The 20,961-nt window shown below is 42.3% G+C and overlaps 1 long non-coding RNA gene and 1 other non-coding gene across 2 annotated transcripts; both read right to left on the reverse strand.

Moving 5' to 3' along the window:
• Positions 1–304: 304 nt before the first annotated feature.
• LOC119947819 lies at positions 305–15,749 on the reverse strand. The gene is made up of 3 exons (XR_005456590.1): positions 15,662–15,749; positions 3,063–3,115; positions 305–375 (listed from the first exon to the last, which is right to left on the reverse strand). It is a non-coding gene; the product is annotated as an uncharacterized LOC119947819 (long non-coding RNA).
• LOC119948397 lies at positions 9,384–9,521 on the reverse strand. Its single transcript, XR_005456795.1, has one exon. It is a non-coding gene; the product is annotated as a small nucleolar RNA SNORA7 (small nucleolar RNA).
• Positions 15,750–20,961: the final 5,212 nt, after the last annotated feature.

Raw genomic sequence — 20,961 nt, forward strand, 5'->3', positions numbered from 1 at the left:
TTTAATGTCTGTCTTCCCCGTTAGACTAAGTTTCTTGTGGGCAGGGAACATGTCTACCATCTCTGCTTTATTGTACTCTCCCAATCATAGTCGGATAGTAGTATAGTATAGTAGTGCTCTGCCCACAGTAGGCACTCAATAAATACCACTGATAGATTGATTGATCGATTACACAGCTCTGCTTTATTCCACTGATTATGGGGAAAGGTTCTGACAAGGTCCTGCTGGAGAGCCACATAACATAATCATGGAGAAGTCTTAAGATCTTGCTCAAATCCTCAGGATAAACTTTTCTGTGAAAATTCTTCAGTAGTTACCAGGGTCCAAGTCTATGGACATGAAAGAGTGGCCTTGATGCTGTTCCTTGCTTTTCTCCTGAAAGTGGCATGTAACTCATATCATCTCTGTTGTGCCTCCCGAGTCTGAAGGCAAATTATTATTCTGGGGGAACTTGATTAAAGATGCTTTTCAGTAGCCATCCCAGGAGGACTCTGGCTACAATTTTACCAATTAGAAACATATTTATAAAATTTAAGTATGAACTACATTGTCTCTTTCACACCCTCTATTTCTGCTCCCTCCTGGATCCCTCAGAATATTTTGTTCCTCGCTGGAACATTTTCCTGTTTATCATAAATTTTAAATAATTTTTAAACAGCTTCAATTAAGTGCTTAACAAATATTGTTATTATTAAGAAGTCTTTTGGTCTGTCTTCTCATTCCAGCTGATCAATTTAAATATCATGTCTTTCCCTACTTCCTTCACCCTCAATATTATCAATATTCCTCAACCTTTCATCTCTTTTCTAACATTGCATAGTGGGTGGAATTTGGGCCTGGGAGTCAGAAGGACTTGGGTTCTAATCCTGATCTGCCACTTGTGTGCTGTGTGATCTTGGGTAAGTCACTTAACTTCCCTGTGCCCCAATTCCCTCATCTGTAAAATGAGGATTAAGATTCTGAGCCTCCTGTGGGACATGGATTGTGTCCAACCTGATTACCTTGTATCTACCACAGTGCCTTGCACATAGTAAGCGCTACAGAGAAGCAGTGTGGCTCAGTGGAAAGAGCACGGGCTTGGGAACCAGAGGTCATGGGTTCTAATCCCAGCTCCGCCAAATGTCTGCTGTGTGACTGTGAGCCCGTTGTTGGGTAGGGACTGTCTCTATATGTTGCCAACTTGTACTGCCCAAGTGCTTAGTACAGTGCTCTGCACACAGTAAGTACTCAATAAATATGATTGAATGAATGACCTTGGGCAAGTCACTTAACTTCACTGAGCCTCAGTTACCTCATCTGTAAAATGGAGATTAAGACTGTGAGCCACACGTGGGACAACCTGATCACCTTGTATCCCCCCCAGCGTTTAGAACAGTGCTTTGCACACAGTAAGCACTTAACAAATGCCATCAATATTATAGTAAGTGCTTAATAAATATCATAAGAAAATTGGCCACATTCATCTTCTTGACTCTGTAGATTTTTCAAAGCTTGGTTGTCTTGGCCCCCTGTTTTACTCCTCTCAGTTAGTAGTAGTGGTTGTGAATGTTTTCTATTCACTGTAGATTACTGTAGATTTTTCCCTTTGTCGTTTTAACTGCTCACAACCTTGGGCATTACCCCCCAAAAAAGATGTAACTTCCCAACATTTTCTGTTAAAAAAATTGACCATATCATTTCTGTTAAAAGAATAATTTGAAAAGAAAGAGGTAGGGGAAGGGAGGGGAAGGCAAAGAGAGAGGGAGAGAAAAGCAACTAGTTCATCTCCCTAATTGAAGAGCCTGCAAGGTGGGCATCCTTGTTTCCATAGCTTGTTACAAGGTGTTACCTGTTAGTAGCTTTGCTGACATTCAGAGGGAGCAAGTGTTAGCATGGGAGCAGAGGAAAGGGAGATAAGGAGGGACACAGGCTCAGTGGAGTAGGGTTTTGGGAAGGGAATGCCTTCCCAGGTCTAAAATAAAGAAGATTTTCTTGTGAATGTTTGGGGGAGGGCTAGAGGCAACTGCTTGGAATGGAATGCCTCCTTCCACTAGCCAGGAAAGAGAAAGGGACTGCAGAATTCCAGCAGTTGCTACAAACCCCTGGCTTAGGTTCATCAAGGCTCTGAAACTGTCCTATCCATTCCTCATTGCCAATGCAGTGAAGCGAGGATGCCATTTCCAGCTCTGGGGCTCAGTGAGGACCTTTTGGTGATACAGAAAGAGAAGATACTTTTCCTTTGGTACCTCTCCTTTCCTCTTTCTCTCCCCACTTTCTTTTTTCTTCCCTTCTTTCTTCTTCCTCCTCTTTCCTCCTCCCTCCTCCCTTCTCTCCCTCTTTTCCTCCCTTAACCCTACTTCCTCACAACCTCCTTTTTCTCCTTGTCTCCTCAAACTCCACCCCTAAATTGGCATTCCTGCTTTGAGCCAATTCTTAGTTATCCTCGGGAGCAAAGTTACCTAGTGGAAAGCACACAGTTTTGGGATTCAGAGGACCCCGGGTTCTGATCATAATCTATTTTTAATCACTTGCCTGCTATGTGACTTTGCGCAAAGCATTTAAATTATCTGAGCTTCGGTTTCCTCATCTGTAAAATGGGGATTAAGTATCTGTTTCCCTCCCCAATCCACACCTTCTAAAGCCCTGAGCTGCATGTGGGACAGGGATGTTGTCCAGCCTGGTCATCTTATATCTACCACAGTGCTTGGTGCAATAGACTGTGAGCCCGTTGTTGGGTAGGGGATATCTCTATTTGTTGCCGAATTGTACTTTCCAAGCGCTTAGTACAGTGCTCTGCACACAGTAAGGGCTCAATAAATACGATTGAATAAATGAGTGAATAACCAGCACTTAACAAATACCATTGTTATCATTATCTTCTGCCATATATCGTTTTCTATTGTTTCCCATCAACTGAATATATAATGAGTTCATTTCAGCAGCCGGACATAACTTCAGGGATTTGTTTAAATCCAGTTTGTTCACTTCTGTTCACTTTTTGAGTAACCTTTATTTTTCTAAAATACAGGGTTAAGTTCCCGATGAACCTGTATTAAGGAAAACCCAGTTTGTAGAACACCCACCTCGATTGGTATCGTGCATGTGCTCAAAATTATTTCTTCCATCACGCTGAGTTCTGTCAAGATAGAAGCTGATTATCAGAAGAATGATCCCTAATTGACTCACAGTGTTCTAACCAAAACTCACAGCGAGCATGTGTTATGGAAGAATGAGCTGTATGTCCACGTTTCTGATCCTTCTCCAAAAAATTCAAACACACCAATAGCAGCAACCTAACAGTCAATCAATCAATCACATTTATTTTGTGCTTACTGTGTGCAGACCACTGTACTAAGTGCTTGGGAGAGTACAATGTAACAGAGATGGCAGACAGGTTCCCTGCCCACAATGGGCTTAAAGTCTAGAGGGGGAGACATACTTTGATATAAATAAATTATGGATATGTACAGAAGTGTTGTGGGGCTGAGGGAGGGGTGAATAAAGGGTGTAAATACAAGTGCAAGGGTGGCTCAGAAGGGAGTGTGAGAAGAGGAAATAAGGGCTTCAGTCAGGGAAGACCTCTTGGAAGAGATGTGCTTTTGATAAGGTTGTTTATACTCAACATCCTGAGTGCATCATCAAGAGGCAATGTTTAGGGGTAAACAGAAGACCGGTTGATGAGAAGGCAGGCACCTGTTGATATGTAAAAGCCTGGGCCCTTGACAGCAGGGTGTCATACCTGTTCTGTGTTTTCTACTGTGCATTCAGGCCAGGATGCAGGGAGAGGGAAGGTGAAGGAAAGCCTGCTTCTTGGCCACAGCAGTAGGCAAGTGAAATCAGTATGTCCTGGAGGTCGGAGGGTAGGTTTTGATGTTCCATATCCTAACACCCTCCCCTTGGACATATTTTAGATACTTTACTTAAAGCACTCAATCACCTTGTCTCTTACCTTACTTTGCTGCTTTCCTAATGCAACTCAACCCGCACACTTGACTCCTCTACTGTCATCCTGCTCACTGTACCTCGATGTAGTCATCGAGGGCTGGGACACCTCTGGCCTGGGACACCTTTCCTCTTCACAGCCAACAGACAATCACTCTCCCCGCCCTTTAAAGCCCTATGGAAGGCGCATCTCCTCCAAGAGGCCTTCCCTGACTAAGCTCTCATTTCTTCTTCTTCCACTCCCTCCTGCTTTGCCTTTGCATTTCGATTTGCTCCATTTAGTCACCCCTCCCTCAGCCCCACAGTGCTCATGTACATATCCATAATTTATTTATTTACTTTCATGTCTCCCCCTGTAGATTGTAAGATCATTGTAGGCAAGGAATGTAACTACAAACTCTCTCTTATTGTATTCCCTCAACACTCAGTACAGTGCTCTGCACACAGTAAGCACTCAATAAATCCGATTGATGGATTGATTATTCCTATCCTCAGATTTACATTCATATATAAATGAATATCTGTATATATATTCAATTGTTCCTGGCATATTTATAATACATCCTTGTTATTCTTTGATCAATCAATCAGTGGTATTGTACTAAGTTATTGGTAGAGTTCAGTATAACAGAATTGCTAGGCACATTTCCTTTTCATAAGGAGCTGACAGTCTAGAGGGGGAGACAGATATTTATAAATAAATAAATTATGGATGTGTACTTCAGTAGATCTCTATAGGTCCTGTGGGGCTGAGGGTGGTGTGAATAAAGGGTGCAAATTCATTCGTTCATTCAATCGCATTTATTGAGCACTCACTGTGTGCAGAGCACTATACTAAGTGCTTGGGAAATACAAATCGGCAACATACAGAGACAGTCCCTACCCAAAAATGGGCTCACAGTTTAGAAATCCAAGTGTAATCCAATTCTTCGGTTTCCCCTATTTGTATATAATTCACTTAGAATGTGAAGCCCTTGTGGGACAGGAACTGTGTCCAACCTGATTATCTTTTATCTTCCCCAGAAATTCATACAGTGCTTGGCACATAGTAAGTACTTAACAAGTACCATTACCATTATTATAATTTTTGTCTGTTTCCTGCATTTAATTGTAAGATTCTTGAGAACAGGGAATTGTGAGTCTTCCTTTCGTTGTACTCTCACAACTGTTCAGTAGTGTGCTTTGTACTCAGTAGATGTTCAATAAATTCCACTAACTTGTCATGTGATTACTGGTTGATGTATAATGGAGGAAACCACTAGAATTCAAAAATTGCTATTTTGGTCTCATTCAGCACTGTTAGCTTTCAAAACTAGCACCTGCAGCCTGTTCCCAGGCAAGAAAGGTAAGTGACTCAACTGTCTTGTGCTCTTTAGGTAAACAATAATAATAATATAATAATAATAATAATAATGGTATTTGTTAAGCACTTGCTATGTGCCAAGCACTGTTCTAAGCTCTGGGGTAGATACAAGGTAATCAGGTTGTCCCACGTGGGGCTCACGGTCTTAATCCCCATTTTACAGATGAGGTAACTGAGGCACAGAGAAGTGAAGTGGCTTGCCCAAGGTCACCCAGCAGACGAGTGGCAGAGCTGGGATTAGCACCCATGTCCTCTGACTCCCAAGCCCGTGCTCTTTCCACTAAGCCACGTTGCTTCTCTGTTCCTGAAATCTCTAGATTACCAGTTTATAGTCACTCTTTTCAGGCTTTGATTGATTTAAGGTGTTAAGAAATGGAACAGCTTCAACCCAGGCTATGTTTAGGAATAGCACAACCTTCTGAGGATTTAGTTCACCTGCTCTCAGGAACAAGTCAGTCATTCGAAAAAATCGTTTCCAGGCATGAACAGCATGCTGGCCTCCTGGGGCTCATGCATGACTGACAGCTGTTGCCACTCGACAAACAACTAATTTCTGAGCTTTTGACCTTGTCAGGCAGCAGTCACTGTCACTGCGACAGTTGCTGCCCTGGCCTGCTCTAGGCTTTCAAGCTCCCCAGGATTTAAAGTCCCCAACAAGCCAACCAAGGCTGGGAAGTTGGTGGTGCATGTCTCATCAGGGCAGCACCCAACCGAGGCTGAGGAACTTGGGTCTCTGTTGCTTGCAAGAATTCTTTGCCTTGGAGAAAGGGCCATCCCTCACCAGACACCCCAGGGGCCTGAAGCAAGAGCGCATGGACACTGCCCTCCACTCTTTCCCTAGCTCAAGTGTTCTCTGGTTTTCACTCTTCCCTGTAGGCTTGTTCGGTTTAGGATTTATAGAGACTTTTGTGCGATTGACACCTAAAGGAGGTGGCAGTTGGGGGTAAGGGGGAATTGAGTAGGAATAGCTTTAATCCACTGGTTTCTGCTCCCCTGAACTTAGTCGAGGGTGGAGATTCAGGTTTACTGTGTGGAAGGAGACGGTGGTAAACCAACTCTATAGTTTTACAAAGAAAATTCTTTGGATACACCACCGGAATGATGCAGATGGAGGTGGGGAGTTCTGGGAGAGATGTGTCCATGGAATCACTATGGGTCAGAGATGACTCGGCAGACTAAGACAAGACAAGACAGGACATCCAAGATGAGACAGGATGTCCTAAAGGCAGGAAAAATGGGACTGTAGAGAAGGAGAAAGATCAGGGCTAGAGATGTAGATTTGGGAATCATCTGAATAGAGATGTAAAGTGGGATAAGGAGCAAGTGGAAAGGGAGACCATGACTGGCGCCACTTGGCTGGCTGACATGGGGCCACCTGTCATTTCATGGGTGGTCTTTCCAGGTTCTGGATGCTGAAGCAGCTTCTACTGTCCAGAAGATCACAGAACCGGAGTTAAGGGGCTGTTCAAGCATGATTTGCACTCAGACAATTGGGTGAGTATGCTGATGCACTGGTTCCTGAGCTGGGACTAGCGATATGTGGCTTCGGAAATTCACTCTGCCTGCATGGCCCTTTCCCTGCAAGCACTGACTCGGTACTAAGTGTTATAATACTCTGTGCCCTGGGAAAAATCCACTTCAGAACACACGCTTGCCCAGTCCACACATGCACAGTATGTCCTGTTCTTTGGGGGAGTGCAGTATGCCTGAAACATTTTCTTTTAAATCACATTGATTTGTCTTTTTCTTCCTCTGTATATTTAAATGTATTATAAATATCAATTGCCTGTGACCCTGCAATCATAAGAAGCAATTTTACTTTTGTTTGTCAGGCTTTTCAGATGTACCTACTGCTGTGAGATACAGCAGAAATCTCCGCTTAAAAGTTTTCCAATTACAGTACTGTTCACATTTCCTTCTCTTCCATTTTCAAGGAAGTTGGATCCTGATTGCATCCAGATTACATCCAGAGAACCACAGAAGTTTTATCTTTTCTCTCTCCAGCCCTCCACAACTGCTTTTTCTTTTTTTTTTTTTTTTGGATTGTTTGGCATTCCGGCAGCTTTCCAGAAACCAGTAATCTCTCTGAATCTAGGATCTTTCAACGGGGTGGCAGTTTGTGTAAACTCACAACAGGTCAACTTTTGAGTTAGCCCACCTTAGTCTCTAAGGGAATGCTTACAAAGCCTGTAATACTTTTAAAACACCATAGGCACTTAAATGATTGATGAGAATAATGGTTGATGATAAACACGAATATGAATATACAATATGTTTTAACTGTCTTTAGTGTTTCATGAAAGCATTGTACCGTATTTGTGCCAGATTTCTTACCCATTCCTTTGTTTCCATTCTGCTTTGTTGTTTCCAGGTCAGTGGATAAGCCCACACTTACAAATAGCTTTCTGGGAGGGGAAGGGAGTTCCAGGGCAGAAGGAGGATGTGGGCAAGGGGCATGCATGAGACATGTTTCCTACCCATGAGGAGTTTACACAGAGGAGCCAAGAAACAAGATTCCACTCCAACTCCACCCTCCTCCAGCTTGCCTGAACTCCTGGGATTCTTCTGAAGGTCTTCAGGTCAGGAGTGAGGTTGGGGAGAAGATGGGAGAAGCAAAAAAGTCTGAAATGCAGTCTGTCAATTAGGTGAACTCTGAGGCTGGGCCTAATTATGTACTCTAAAGGCATTGGTTTTGACAGGATAATCCCTGCTGACATTCCGTCAGTCAATTGCTGTCGAATTGTTACCGATTCATAGCGACTCCCTGGACCCACTGTCTCCACAATGTCCTATTTTTGCCTCATTCCACGATGTGTATCCATTGAGTTTTCTTGGAAAAAAAATACGGAAGTGGTTTACCATTACCTTCTTCTGTCTGCTAATATTACTTGGTGTTAAAAGTTGCTGTTACGTTGTGCAGATATTTCACTGGAAAGTGCAGTTCAAAAAAAAAAAGTCCTTTCTCTGAAGATGTGGCCAAAATATCTGTCTTAGAGTGTAAACTCTGTGAGGGCAGGGAACATGTCTTTACTTTAATTCAACTCATCTGATGAAGCAGCGTGGCTCAGTGGAAAGAGCATGGGCTTGGGAGTCAGCAGTCATGGGTTCTAATCCTGACTCCACCACTTGTCAGCTGTGTGACTTTGGGTGAGTCACTTCTCTGAGCTTCAGTTGCCTCAACTGTAAAATGGGAATGAAGACTGTGAGCCCCACATGGGACAACCTGATCACCTTGTATCCCCCCAGCGCTTAGAACAGTGCTTCGCACATAGTAAGCACTTAACAAATGCCATCATTATTATCTGTTGAGGATGATGATCCATGTATAATCCTCAATAATGTTACGTTGTGGTGATGCAGCTCCTAATTCTGCTGCCACTACTGCTGAGGCTGAGGTCCCTCCCTGCTCCCTGTTTTCAAGATTGTATGACTTCATGCATCTTTGTTCATTAGAGTGCCTTGATAATTCTAAGTTAGATACTTTACTGGCACCAACTGAATTGTATAATGCTGGCAGTCTTCTAGACTGAGCCCATTGTTGTGTAGGGACTGTCTCTATTTGTTGCTGGATTGTACTTTCCAAGCTCTTAGTACAGTGATCTGCACACAGTAAGTGCTCAATAAATATGACTGAATGAGTGAATGAATGGCACTACAAAAGTCTCATTTTGCTATGCAGGCCTACGTAGGGTTACAAATATCTCACAATACATACAACCTGGGAATACCTTCAGTACTTTTTGTTTGAAACCTTATCCCACATTACATCTCTATTCAGATGATTCCCAAATCTACATCTCTAGCCCTGATCTTTCTCCTTCTCTACAGTCCCATTTTTCCTGCCTTTAGGACATCCTGTCTCATCTTGGATGTCCTGTCTCGTCTTTGTGTGTCGAGTCATCTCTGACCCATAGTGATGCCATGGACACATCTCTCCCAGAACTCCCCACCTCCATCTGCATCATTCCGGTGGTGTATCCAAAGAATTTTCTTTGTAAAACTATAGAGTTGGTTTACCACCGTCTCCTTCCACACAGTAAACCTGAATCTCCACCCTCGACTCCTCCATGCAGCTGCTGCCTAGTACAGGTGGGTTTTGATTTGTAGCAGACTGCCTTCCACTCGCTAGCCACTGGCCAAGCTAGGAATGGAATGGTTATGCCTCTGCTTGACTCTCCCTCCCTTAGTCAAGACTGGTAGAGGACTGGAAATTCTCCAGGTGTGACCTTGAGAAGGGTGGGTGTCCTGCTGACACCTCAAACAAAACAGAACTTCTTATCTTCCAACACAAACCCTGTCCTTGCCATGACTTTCCCATCACTGTATAGAGAACCACCAACCTCCCTGTCTCACAAGCCCGTAACCTCGGCATTATCCAGAGAAGCAGCGTGGCTCAGTGGAAACAGCACGGGCTTTGGAGTCAGAGGTCATGGGTTCAAACCCCAGCTCTGCCAATTGTCAGCTGTGTGACTTTGGCAAGTCACTTAACTTCTCTGTGCCTCAGTTACCTCATCTGTAAAATGGGGATTAAGACTGTGAGCCCCCCGAGGGACAACCTGATAACCTTGTAACCTCCCCAACGCTTAGAACAGTGCTTTGCACATAGTAACCACTTAATAAATGCCAGTATTATTATTATTATTATCCTCTAACCATCTCTCTCATTCAACGCACATATTCCATCTGTCATTAAATCCTGTTGATTCAACCTACAAGATATTGCTAAAATCCTCCCTGTCCTCTACATCCAAACTGCTACCACGTTAATCCAAGTTCGTGGCTCAGTGAAAAGAGCCCGGGCTTTGGAGCCAGGGGTTATGGGTTCAAATTCTGGCTCTGCCAATTGTCAGCTATGTGACTTTGGGCAAGTCACTTCACTTCTCTGGGCCTCAGTTACCTCATCTGTAAAATGGGGATTAAGACTGTGAGCCCCCTGTGGGGGAATCTCGTCACCTTGTAACCTCCCCAGAGCTTAGAACAGTGCTTTGCACACGGTAAGCACTTAATAAATACCAAAATTATAAATTATTATTATCCTGCCTTGATTAATACACCAACTTCCTTGCTGACCTCCCTGCTTCCTGTCTATCCCCACTTCAGTCCACACTTCACTCAGATCATTTTTTTACAAAAAACATTCAGTCCATGTTTCCTCACTCCTCGAGAACCCCCAATAGTTGATCATCCACCTCCACGTCAAACAGAAACTCCACACCATAGGCTTTAAAACATTAAATCACCCTGACCCCTTCTACCTTACCTTTCTGATTTCCTACTACAACTCAGCACGTCCACTTTGTTCCTCGAATGCCAACCTACTCACTGTACCTCGATCTTGTCTATCTCACCACCGACCCCTCGCCCACCTCCTGCCTCTGGCCTGAAACTCCCTCCCCGTTTCATATCTGACAAAATATCACTCTCCCCACCTTCAAAATCCTTATTAGAATCCCAACTCCTCCAAGAGGGCTTTCCCAACTAATCTCTCATTTGCTCTACTCCCTCTACCTTCTGCGTTTCTCTTGCACTTCAATTATTTTGTCAGCCGCACTGCTTACGTACATATCTGTAATTTATTTATATTAATGTTTGTCTACCCCTCCAAACTGTAAGCTCCTTGTGGGCTGGTAACGGATCTACCAAATCTGTTATAATGTACTCTCCCAAGTACTTAGTACAGTGCTCTGCACATGTAATATGATTGCTTGATTAGCCACTCCAGGCATACAAGCTATATTGTGTAATGCCTTTCACTAAGTGGAAAAAAAAAAAAACTATGGCCCTGACATTTTGGCTGAGCGCTACAGCTGTGTAAATCCCTCCCGCCTCCTCCCCATCTGGACTGAGATTAAGTAATCAACAATGAATGGATTTTGAAGGACAGTAAACAGTCAATAAATACGATTGACTGACTGCCCGCTCACAATTTGTGTCAGATTTTCAAGGTGTGGAGGAGATTCCTAAGCAGAAACCAAAGAAACTGTTGAGCTGGGGAGGCAACTTCATTGAGAAATGGATGGTGCAGATGCCAATGAAGTAACTGCATCTCATTCAGAGGAATCATTGTCCTAAGTGAAACTTATCCAACTTTGACAATCCAATGCATCATTGCAATTTGTCAAAAGAGATGAATAAGTAATGGTCTCTCCAACACCAACTAAGATTTTGTGATTAAGAAGTCTTACATCAATTTTAAAGAAAGTGGTTGCATTTTCAAAAATGATTGAGACCCTGATTAAGAGGAGTGCAAAGGTGTGCAGCCATGTTCAGGAGGAGTGTGCCTGCTACATGTTATTTTATGAAGACACTAAGAAGGCTGTTGGTCAATTTCAATTGGACAAATTCTTCTCTACATCTGAATGTACACTTCCACTTTCAGCAGAACAAGTTTTCTATTTCTGCAATCTTCTGCCAAGTGGCATAATTGTACAACTCATTTAATTAAAGCTGTGATGTTCTGCTTTGAATTACTCTAACAAAGATTAAACAAGAATTTAGTAATGCTTAATGTAATATGGTAAGTAACATGGGAGGAAATTTCATATGCTTTTTCCAGAGGTTCTGAAACATCATAATTTGTCACATTTATGTCTATGGGAAAATATAGCCTACAATGATAGCCATTCATGGTACAACCACATTTTTTGGAACAAATCTCAGTTCCTCTTCTTTTCTCTTACCCTCTCGTATCTCAGGCCTGTATGCTGACTAAACTCTCAAGGGGAATGCAGCGAATCTACATTATTAGATGGGTTTGGCTTAGCAGTCTTCTCCTTCCCATCAAAGACCTCCACGGTGAAGAAATAGTGGAAGGGCATTGCAGTTTAAAAGCCCAATCTCAGGAGCTTTTGGTGGCTCATTAACTTTACTGTATCTAACAGGCCCCTCTCTTTAAGCTGCAGGAAGGACAGACATGACAAGAATTGGCTCCATCAGTCGCAACGCAAAACCCAAGTTTCCCTGTTCATGCTTTTTTTATTCCATACAGTTATACCCACAGAAAACCACCTTGAGCAGAATTTTGGAATTTCCCCCTGTTCCAGATTATTGAGGTAAAAATAATCATATAGATGGGGGATGAGAGTTCTAAGCAAAAATGGGATCCCCCAGTAAACAAAAAGAATATCTAGATATACATATAGGATAAAAATAAGACCTAACTAGCAAAAGGATCACAGAAATAGAAGGTGAAATGTTATAGCCTATCTAAGTTGGGAGTGATACATTTATTAACACTTTGTGGCCCTCATACTATTAAGACTTTATTGTTATAATTATAATTATGGTATTCATTAAGCACTTACTATGCTTCAAACACTGTTCTAAGTGCTGGAGTAAATAAAAATTCATCTGGTCAGGCACAGTCCCTGTCCCACATGGGGCTCGCAGTCTAAGTAGGAGGGAGAACAGGTGTTTAATCTCCATTTTACACTTAAGGTAACAGGGAGTCCGAGAACTTGGGTTCTAATACCTGCTGTGTCCCTTACCTGTTGTGTGACCTGGGCAAGTCACTTAACTTCTCTGGATCCCAATAACCTCATCTGTAAAATGGGGGTTAAGATTGTGAGCCCTAAGTGGGACAGGGACTGTGTCCAACCCAATCACCTTGTGTCTACCCTGGGGCTTAGTACATTGTCCAGCACATAGTAAGCACTTAACAAATATCACATAAAAAGAAAGGTATGTAAGGAAGAAGAGAGAGAAGCAGCATGGCTCAGTGGAAAGAGCACGGACTTTGGAGTCAGAGGTCACGGGTTCAAATCCCAGCTCCCCCAATTGTCAGCTGTGTGACTTTGGGCAAGTCACTTAACTTCTCTGGACCTCAGTTACCTCATCTGTAAAATGGGGATTAAGACTGTGAGCCCCCCAAGGGACAACCTGATCACCTTGTAACCTCCCCAGTGCTTAGAACAGTGCTTTGCACATAGTAAGTGCTTAATAAATGCCATTATTATTATTATTATTATTAAAGAAAGGAAGAAAGAAAGAAATGAAAGAAAGGAAGGAAGGAAGAAAGAAAGGAAAAGGGAGAAAGAAGAGAAAAGAGTTAGCAAGTGGAGAAAATGGAGGGAGATCTTTTGGAAAAAAACACAGTAGAGAAAAATAAGAAAAACAGCTGCAAATGTGACTGACTAGCTAGTAGATAATGAAAAAGACTGTAAAAGGCTCTGTGAATATGTGAACAGTGTTGACTGACAATAGCATTCCATGGTTGTACATGCATTCCTCTCTTGGTTATCATCTTAGTGAGAAAACAAATTTACTATGCACTTGTGAAGATGACATAGAGGTACATGACCTGTGTTTAAATATTTTCAGAGTGAATCTTTAAAATTGCGAGAAGGATCCTGCATTCATATATGTTTTCATTATAAAATGAAAATGATGAGCATTGGTGTCCTTTGTGCAAAGGAAGACAAATGGAATTGGGGAATTAGGGCATATGTGTAGATTTCAGCACATTCTTCAGAATCTATGCTTTCATTAAAAAAGGGACTATTTTAATGCATCTGGTTGCAAGTAGTGTCCTAGGATTGTTCAGTGATAGATGTCTCAGAGAATCTGCAATCAGGCCAACTCTCAGGTCATTTATGTCCTCAGTCTTGCACCAGTGTCAGTCTGACTTGGTGTGAAATGTACTCCCCAAGAAAATCTGTTTTGGTCTATTGTGAATACTGAGAAAAACATGAGGGAAGGCATAGTTTAGGACTGGAAATAAGAGAAAAAGAGTGGAGGCACAACCAAAAAGCTGAAGGAAAGCAGAATAGGGAAAGAGAAGAGATGTGAGGAGAGAAGGGAGGAAGAGAAAATCTCAGAGACCAGAAAGGCAACAGAAAATAGAGAAAACATGACAATGAAAAGAGTCATTGAATTATGGTGCTGGAAGAACCCTCCAGAAGCCATGAAATCTGTATCACTGCCTCCACACAAATGGCTATTTACCTATTAGAGAAGCATTTTCGAGAAGCAGTGTGGCACAGTGGCAAGAACCCGGGCTTTGGAGTCAGAGTCATGGGTTAAAATCCCTACTCCACCAATTGTCAGCTGTGTGACTTGGGGCAAGTCACTTAACTTCCCTGGGCCTCAGTTCCCCCATCTGTAAAATGGGGATGAAGACCGTGAGCCCCACGTGGGACAACCTGATTACCTTGTAACCTCCCTAGTGTTTAGAACAGTGCTTTGCACATAGTAAGTGCTTAATAAATGCCATTATTATTATTATTATCTATCCTAAGCACTTATAGGGAAGGAATTGCTATAGTCTCCCTCAGTAATCTGATTCTATTGGAAAAAGGCAAGAAGAGAAAGTGTACTACACCCCAGTTTTTATCAGTCACCCACAAAAAGGGCTGCCTACCTTCCTCCCATGAGGTAAACGAGTTTCTAGATTGAGTCCTCTCCTATTATTCCTTGAGAAAGGACCTTGCCTTTGGGGTATTTGCTGGAGTGCTGAGTGAGCCTCAAATAATATACGACAACAGAAAGGCCTCAATAACAATGAATTTTTATCAACTTCTCTCACTCACAATGCTTTACCCATTGTTGGGAAGAAGTTGTGGAATATACCTAACCCAAGATGCAAATGACAACCATTCCATGGCCTTGGAGAGCTCAGGAGAGCCTAATAATAATCATAATCATGGTATTTATTAAAAGCTTATTCTATGCCAAGGACCATTCTAAGTACTGGGGTAAGATACATTCAGTGCTTAGAGCAGTGCTTTGCACATAGTAAGCACTTAATAAATGTCATTGTTATTATACATGACAATCAGGTCAGAGTTCTTGACCCACATGGGGTTCACAGTCTAAGAAGGAGGGAAAACAGCGACTGAGTCCTGATTTTACAGTTGAGGAAACTGAGGCCCTGAAAAGTGAAGTGACTTCACCAAGGTCACAAGGTAAGCAAGTGCCGGTGCTGGGATTAGAACCCAGCTCCTCTTACTCTCAGGCCTGGATTCTTTTTCCACTCGGCCACAATGCTTCCCAAGAGGGGCCCTTGAAGACCGACCCATTCTGGGGTTGGTGGTTGGGGGGTGGTCGTGGTAATGGACACAGCTGGGATTCCAAGCCCATAAGCAATCTTCTCATAAAATAAAGAGGAACAACTGAGTAAAGAAGCAGCTGGGCCAGTGAGGAGATGTGGTTGATGCTTCTCAAGCATTTCTCTCCAGGAGCTCAAAGATCCATGAACTGTTACAATGTTGTCCTGTTTCTCAGGTTATTGAAAGGGTTCTTCCCATCACTCATTTTTAAAAAATCTATCCGCAATCACCAGAGGTGGGATCTGTCACTCAGCCTTTGGAGATTTTAAACAGAACCACAAAGAATAAAGGTATTCATGGGGGCCCCCTTGCCCCCCAACCCCCCTCTTACCCCTCCTCCGCAGGCTGTATAACCGTAAATCTTCCGTACTGATTCCTGTATGAGCTGAAGAAGGGGAGGACATTGATTGGAGTAACCTAATCAATGTCACATATTCATAGTCTCGGTACCCCTGTTTGTTGCCATGGTTACAGACTGAGGAATCTATAAGATATGTCTGCTTGGAGACTACAAGGACCCCAGCCCATAGGTTCAAGATGAGAAGAAAAAAACACATAGCTTGCTCAGACCAGATGTCCTTAATTCATCGATTGCTGCCTACCTTCAATAAGCCCAGGCAAGTCAGAGATGTGTTCTGTGGTGGGTTTAAGTCATTATTGTAATATAACGAAAGTGATCCTGGTTTGGGAATTTTTTTTATTCATAAACTACCATATGTATAATTGGATGGGAATCACATGCCTCCATCTACTGATAAACAAAGACAAAATCTACATTAATTCTACATCTGCAATGTTAAAATTACAAATCTAAATTTGAACAAGAAAATCTAGATTTCCCTTTCTTATGGTCCCACTCTGACTGCATTTAGTGGTATTCAGGAAAAGTTAGAGACCTTTCAAAATATGGTTTATTACCGCGAATGTATGCTGTGAGGAAATAATTTGAATGAGTAACCATAATTCAGTATTTCTTCAGCTTTTCATGCATAATACAAAAATGCAAACGTTCTTCTGATTGACACACATGCTGGTCAGAATATTCCTTTAGCTGTGGGTTCTCCTCAGTGGCCCTGGATGGAGAGAAGAATTACTAAAGGCAGGGTAAATCATGTGCTGGCTGTACAGCAGTTGGGATATGGAATGAAAGGTGCACTCTGGTTAAGCACAGTATTTGAGTGAAGCAGTCCCAGTGGAAAAGGCATAGATTTGGGTGTCAGAGGATCTGGGTTCTAATTCTGACTCTGCCACTTTTTTTTTGGTTTTTTTTTTGTTTTTTGTTTAGCACTTACTATGTGCCAGGCTCTGTTCTAACAGCTGGGGTAGATACCAGGTAATCAGGTTGGACATAGTTCGTGTCTCACATGGGGCTCACAGTCTTAATCTCCATTTTACAGATGAGGAAACTGAGGCACGGTGAAGTGACTTATCCAAGATCACAGAGCAGACAAGTGACAGAGCTGGAACTATAGCGCACGTCCATCTGACTCCCAGGTATATGCTATATCCACTAGTCCACACTTAGTTGCTGGGTGGCCTTGGGGAAGTGATTTAACTTCTCTGTGCATCAGTTCCCTCATCTGCAAATGGGGATTCAATCCTGTTCTCCCTCATACTTATCCTGTGAACCTCATGTTGGACCTAATTATTCTGTATCTCTTGCAGTACTTTGTACAGTGCTTGGAGCATAGTAAGAACTTAACAAATACTATTGTTATTGTTATTATTACTTCACCATTTCCCTTTCTGAAACTATATTGGTATACAGATGAAAAAATTATCACTAGTGCACTAACCTCCATCCACTTGTTCTGCTCCCAGCCATGCCTCGCAGACTAAATTCCTCATTTTCTTTATCCACCCTCAACTCCCTGTCAGTTATGCACTTCACTGTGTATCCCTTAAGCACTGTGTTACTCATTCCACCCAACAGAACTTATGTCCATATCCTTATACTCTACAATTTCCCCTAAATAATTCATTTTTAATTATAAAAATAATTAAAATAATTATAATTATAATTATAAAAATAATATAAAAATATAAAATATAAAAATATAAAAATAATTAAGGAAGCAGCATGGCTCATTGGAAAGAGCACGGGCTTTGGAGTCAGAGGTCATGGGTTCGAATCCCGGCTCCGCCACATGGCTGCTGTGTGACCTTGGGCAAGTCACTTAACTTCTCTGAGCCTCAGTACCCTCATCTGTAAAATGGGGATTAAGACTGTGAGCCCCACGTGGGACAACTTGATCACCTTGTATCCCCCCCAGCGCTTAGAACAGTGCTCTGCACATAGTAAGTGCTTAACAAATGCCATCATTATTATTATTATTATTATTATTTTAATGTCTGTCTCCCCCTGTAAGCAGTAAGCTCCCTCTGGGCAACAATCACATCTACCAACTCTTTTATACTGTATTTTCTCAAGGGCTTAGTATAGTGATCTGCACACAGCAAGTGCTCAATAAATACCAGTGATGTATTGATTAACTGATACCTATGAGACAGTGCTGGGTCACTTAAATCATTCAATCATATTTATTGAGCACTTACTGTGTGCAGAGCACTGTACTAAGCACGTAATGTCAGTAAGTCAATCGTATTTACTGAGCACTTACTGTGCACAGAGCACTGTACCTAGTGCTTGGTAGAGTACAATATAACAGACACAGTCCCTGCCCACAGTGAGCTTACAGTCTAGAGGGGAAGACAGACATTAATATGAATAAATAAAATTACAGATAAGTACATAAGTGCTGTGGGGCTGGGCGGGGGGATGAATAAAGGGAGCAAGTCAAGGTGACGCAGAAGGGAGCAGGTGCCTTCAATAAGACTTTGAATAATAATAATAATTATTATTATGATGGCATTTGTTAAGCGCTTACTGTGTGCAAAGCACTGTTCTAAGCGCTGGGGAGGTTACAAGGTGATCAGATTGTCCCACGGGGGGCTCACAGTCTTAATCCCCATTTTACAGATGTGGTAACTGAGACACAGAGACGTTAAGTGACTTGCCCAAAGTCACACAGCTGACAATTGGCGGAGTCGGGGTTCAAACCCATGACCTCTGACGCCAATGCCCGTGCTCTTTCCACTGAGCCATGCTGCTCCCTATACCATGTGGGGCTCACAGTCTCAATCCCTATTATTAAGCCTAATAATAATAATAATAATAATAATAAAAATAAGAAGACTAATAGCGGGATTTGTTAAGCACATACTATGTACCAGGAACTGTACTAGGCACTGGGATAGATGCAAGATAATCGGGTTGGTTGGACACAGTCCCTATGTCCATGGGACTCACAGTCTTAATCCCCATTTTACAGATGAGAAAACTGAGGCAGAGAGAAGTAAAGAGACTTGCCCAAGCTCACACAGCAGACAAGTGGGAGAGCCAGGATTAGAACTCTGGTCCTCTGACTCCCAGGCCTGTGCTGTATCCATTAGTTCATGCCTTCCGCAGATGCAGTTGGCAATTGGCTGAATGCCCAACTCTACCGCCTGTCTGCTGTGTGACCTTAGGCAAGTCACTTCACTTCTCTGTGCCCCAGTTACCTCATCTGTAAAATGGGGAATACGACTGTGAGCCCTATGCAGGACAGGGACTGTGTTCAATCTGATATGCTAGTATCCACCCCTGTGCTTAGTTCAGTGCCAGGCACATAGTAAGCGCTTAACAAATACCATTATTGTTATTATTATTATTATTATTGTTATTAATACCAAGCTTAGAACCAGTCAGAAACTACTGTGCATGGCAGTACAGACACTTCCAGTGGAAAGAGCACAGGCTCGGGAGCCAGAGGTCATGGGTTCTAATCGCGGCTCTATCACTTGTCAGCTGTGTGACTTTGGGCAAGTAACTTTACTTCTCTGTTCCTCAGGTACCTCATCTGTAAAATGGGAATTAAGACTGCGAGCCCCACATGGGACAACTTGATTATCTTGTATCTACCCCAGGGCTCAGAACAGTGCTTGGCACATAGTAAATGCTTAACAAATACCATCATCATCATTATTATTATTATTATTCCATGACTTAACTCGTGTTACCTTGCCCTTCTCCACGATAGCAAGGTGGTTACTTTCTAAATCTAACCAGCCTCGTTAAATTGGGCATGTGACCCTCTGGCTGAAATAGTTGCCCACTCTGGAATTGTGCCACCACCATGCACCATGGGCTTGTTTTACTCTTTTTTGTGAAACTGAAACAAATTGGACTGAAAACAGAAAGGTCATTCTGAAAGGTATTTGAATGTAAGTGGCACAAAGATCCACCATTCGCTTCAAGAAGAAGCATGCCCTTAGTGGAAAGGGTTTCGTAGTCAGAGGACCTAGGTTCTAATCCCAGCTCTATCAATTGCTTGCTATTTGCTCTTGGGCAAGTCACTTGACTTCTCTGTGCCTCAGTTTCCTCAACCATAAAATGGGGATTCAATAATGGTTTTCCCTCTGATTTAGACATGAGCCCCATGTGGGACAGGGACTGTGTCTGACGTGATAAACTTGTATTCTTCCAGTGGTTAGAACAGTGCTTGACACATAGGAAGTACTTAAATAACATGTTAATAATAATAATAATTTACTTGAAAAATTAAAAGCAGGATTAAACACAAATGCCTATGAGCTTGAGCTCAACACACACACACACACACACACACACACACACACACACACATATATCATATTTATTTAGCACTTTCTGGATGCAGAACACTGTACTAAGCACTCGGGAGAGTCTAATACAACAGAGTTGGTAGAAATACTGCCTGCATACATATGAATTTAGAGTTCTCCTAGTAACACTCTCTCATTCCTGTTGCATATTCTCTGTAATACATTTTGGGATTGAGACTAACTACTAATATAATGTACAATAGAGAATGATGGGAAGCCAATGCAACACGATATACTTCAATTTTTTAGTTTCTGTACATTTCCGTTCACAAGCCAAGGGTGTTTTTATCACAACTCTTTGCATTTAATTGCCAGGAAATCTTAAAACCAAAGAAATAAGACAGAGATGCTATTTATGTTCAGAAGAAAAAGCTGCAGAAAAATAATCGAAGAAGGCTGAAATAGAAAATATTGACGCACCTCACTTTAAATCTCTCAAATTGAGGTTAATGGGAATTCAAGAGCAAAGCTTCCATGAGGCAGATGAGGGGACTTCTCTAGAGGCCATTGACAAATCCCACCACCATAAAGAATGTGACCAAAGAGGCCCTGAAAATCCTTGGATTTGGGGATTTAGGGAAGAATGCCCCTCCAAGTTTAGCAATTTAGCCAGCTCCAAAAAGTGCATGATTCAAACCTTGGGATTTAAAAGAACTCTCCATTCCCCCACCTCATCCCTCCCTTCTTGCCCCTTCCATACATGACACACAAAATTGAGAGAGGGCTCTGGTTAAAAACTCTGCTCTTGCTTGTTTGCCCATCCTCCCATCTCCCTCCTCCTATGCTTTATCCCCTATTTTCTCTGGACCCTGCCCCACTTCTCTTTCCTTCTCTGCCTTTTATTCCCTGTATTCATTCATTCATTCAATTGTATTTATTGAGCACTGTACTAAGTGCTTGGGAGAGTACAATATAACAACAAACAGACACATTCCTGCCCACAGTGAG

This window comes from Tachyglossus aculeatus, chromosome X4, assembly GCF_015852505.1.
Source record: "Tachyglossus aculeatus isolate mTacAcu1 chromosome X4, mTacAcu1.pri, whole genome shotgun sequence".
NCBI classification, from domain to species: domain Eukaryota; kingdom Metazoa; phylum Chordata; class Mammalia; order Monotremata; family Tachyglossidae; genus Tachyglossus; species Tachyglossus aculeatus.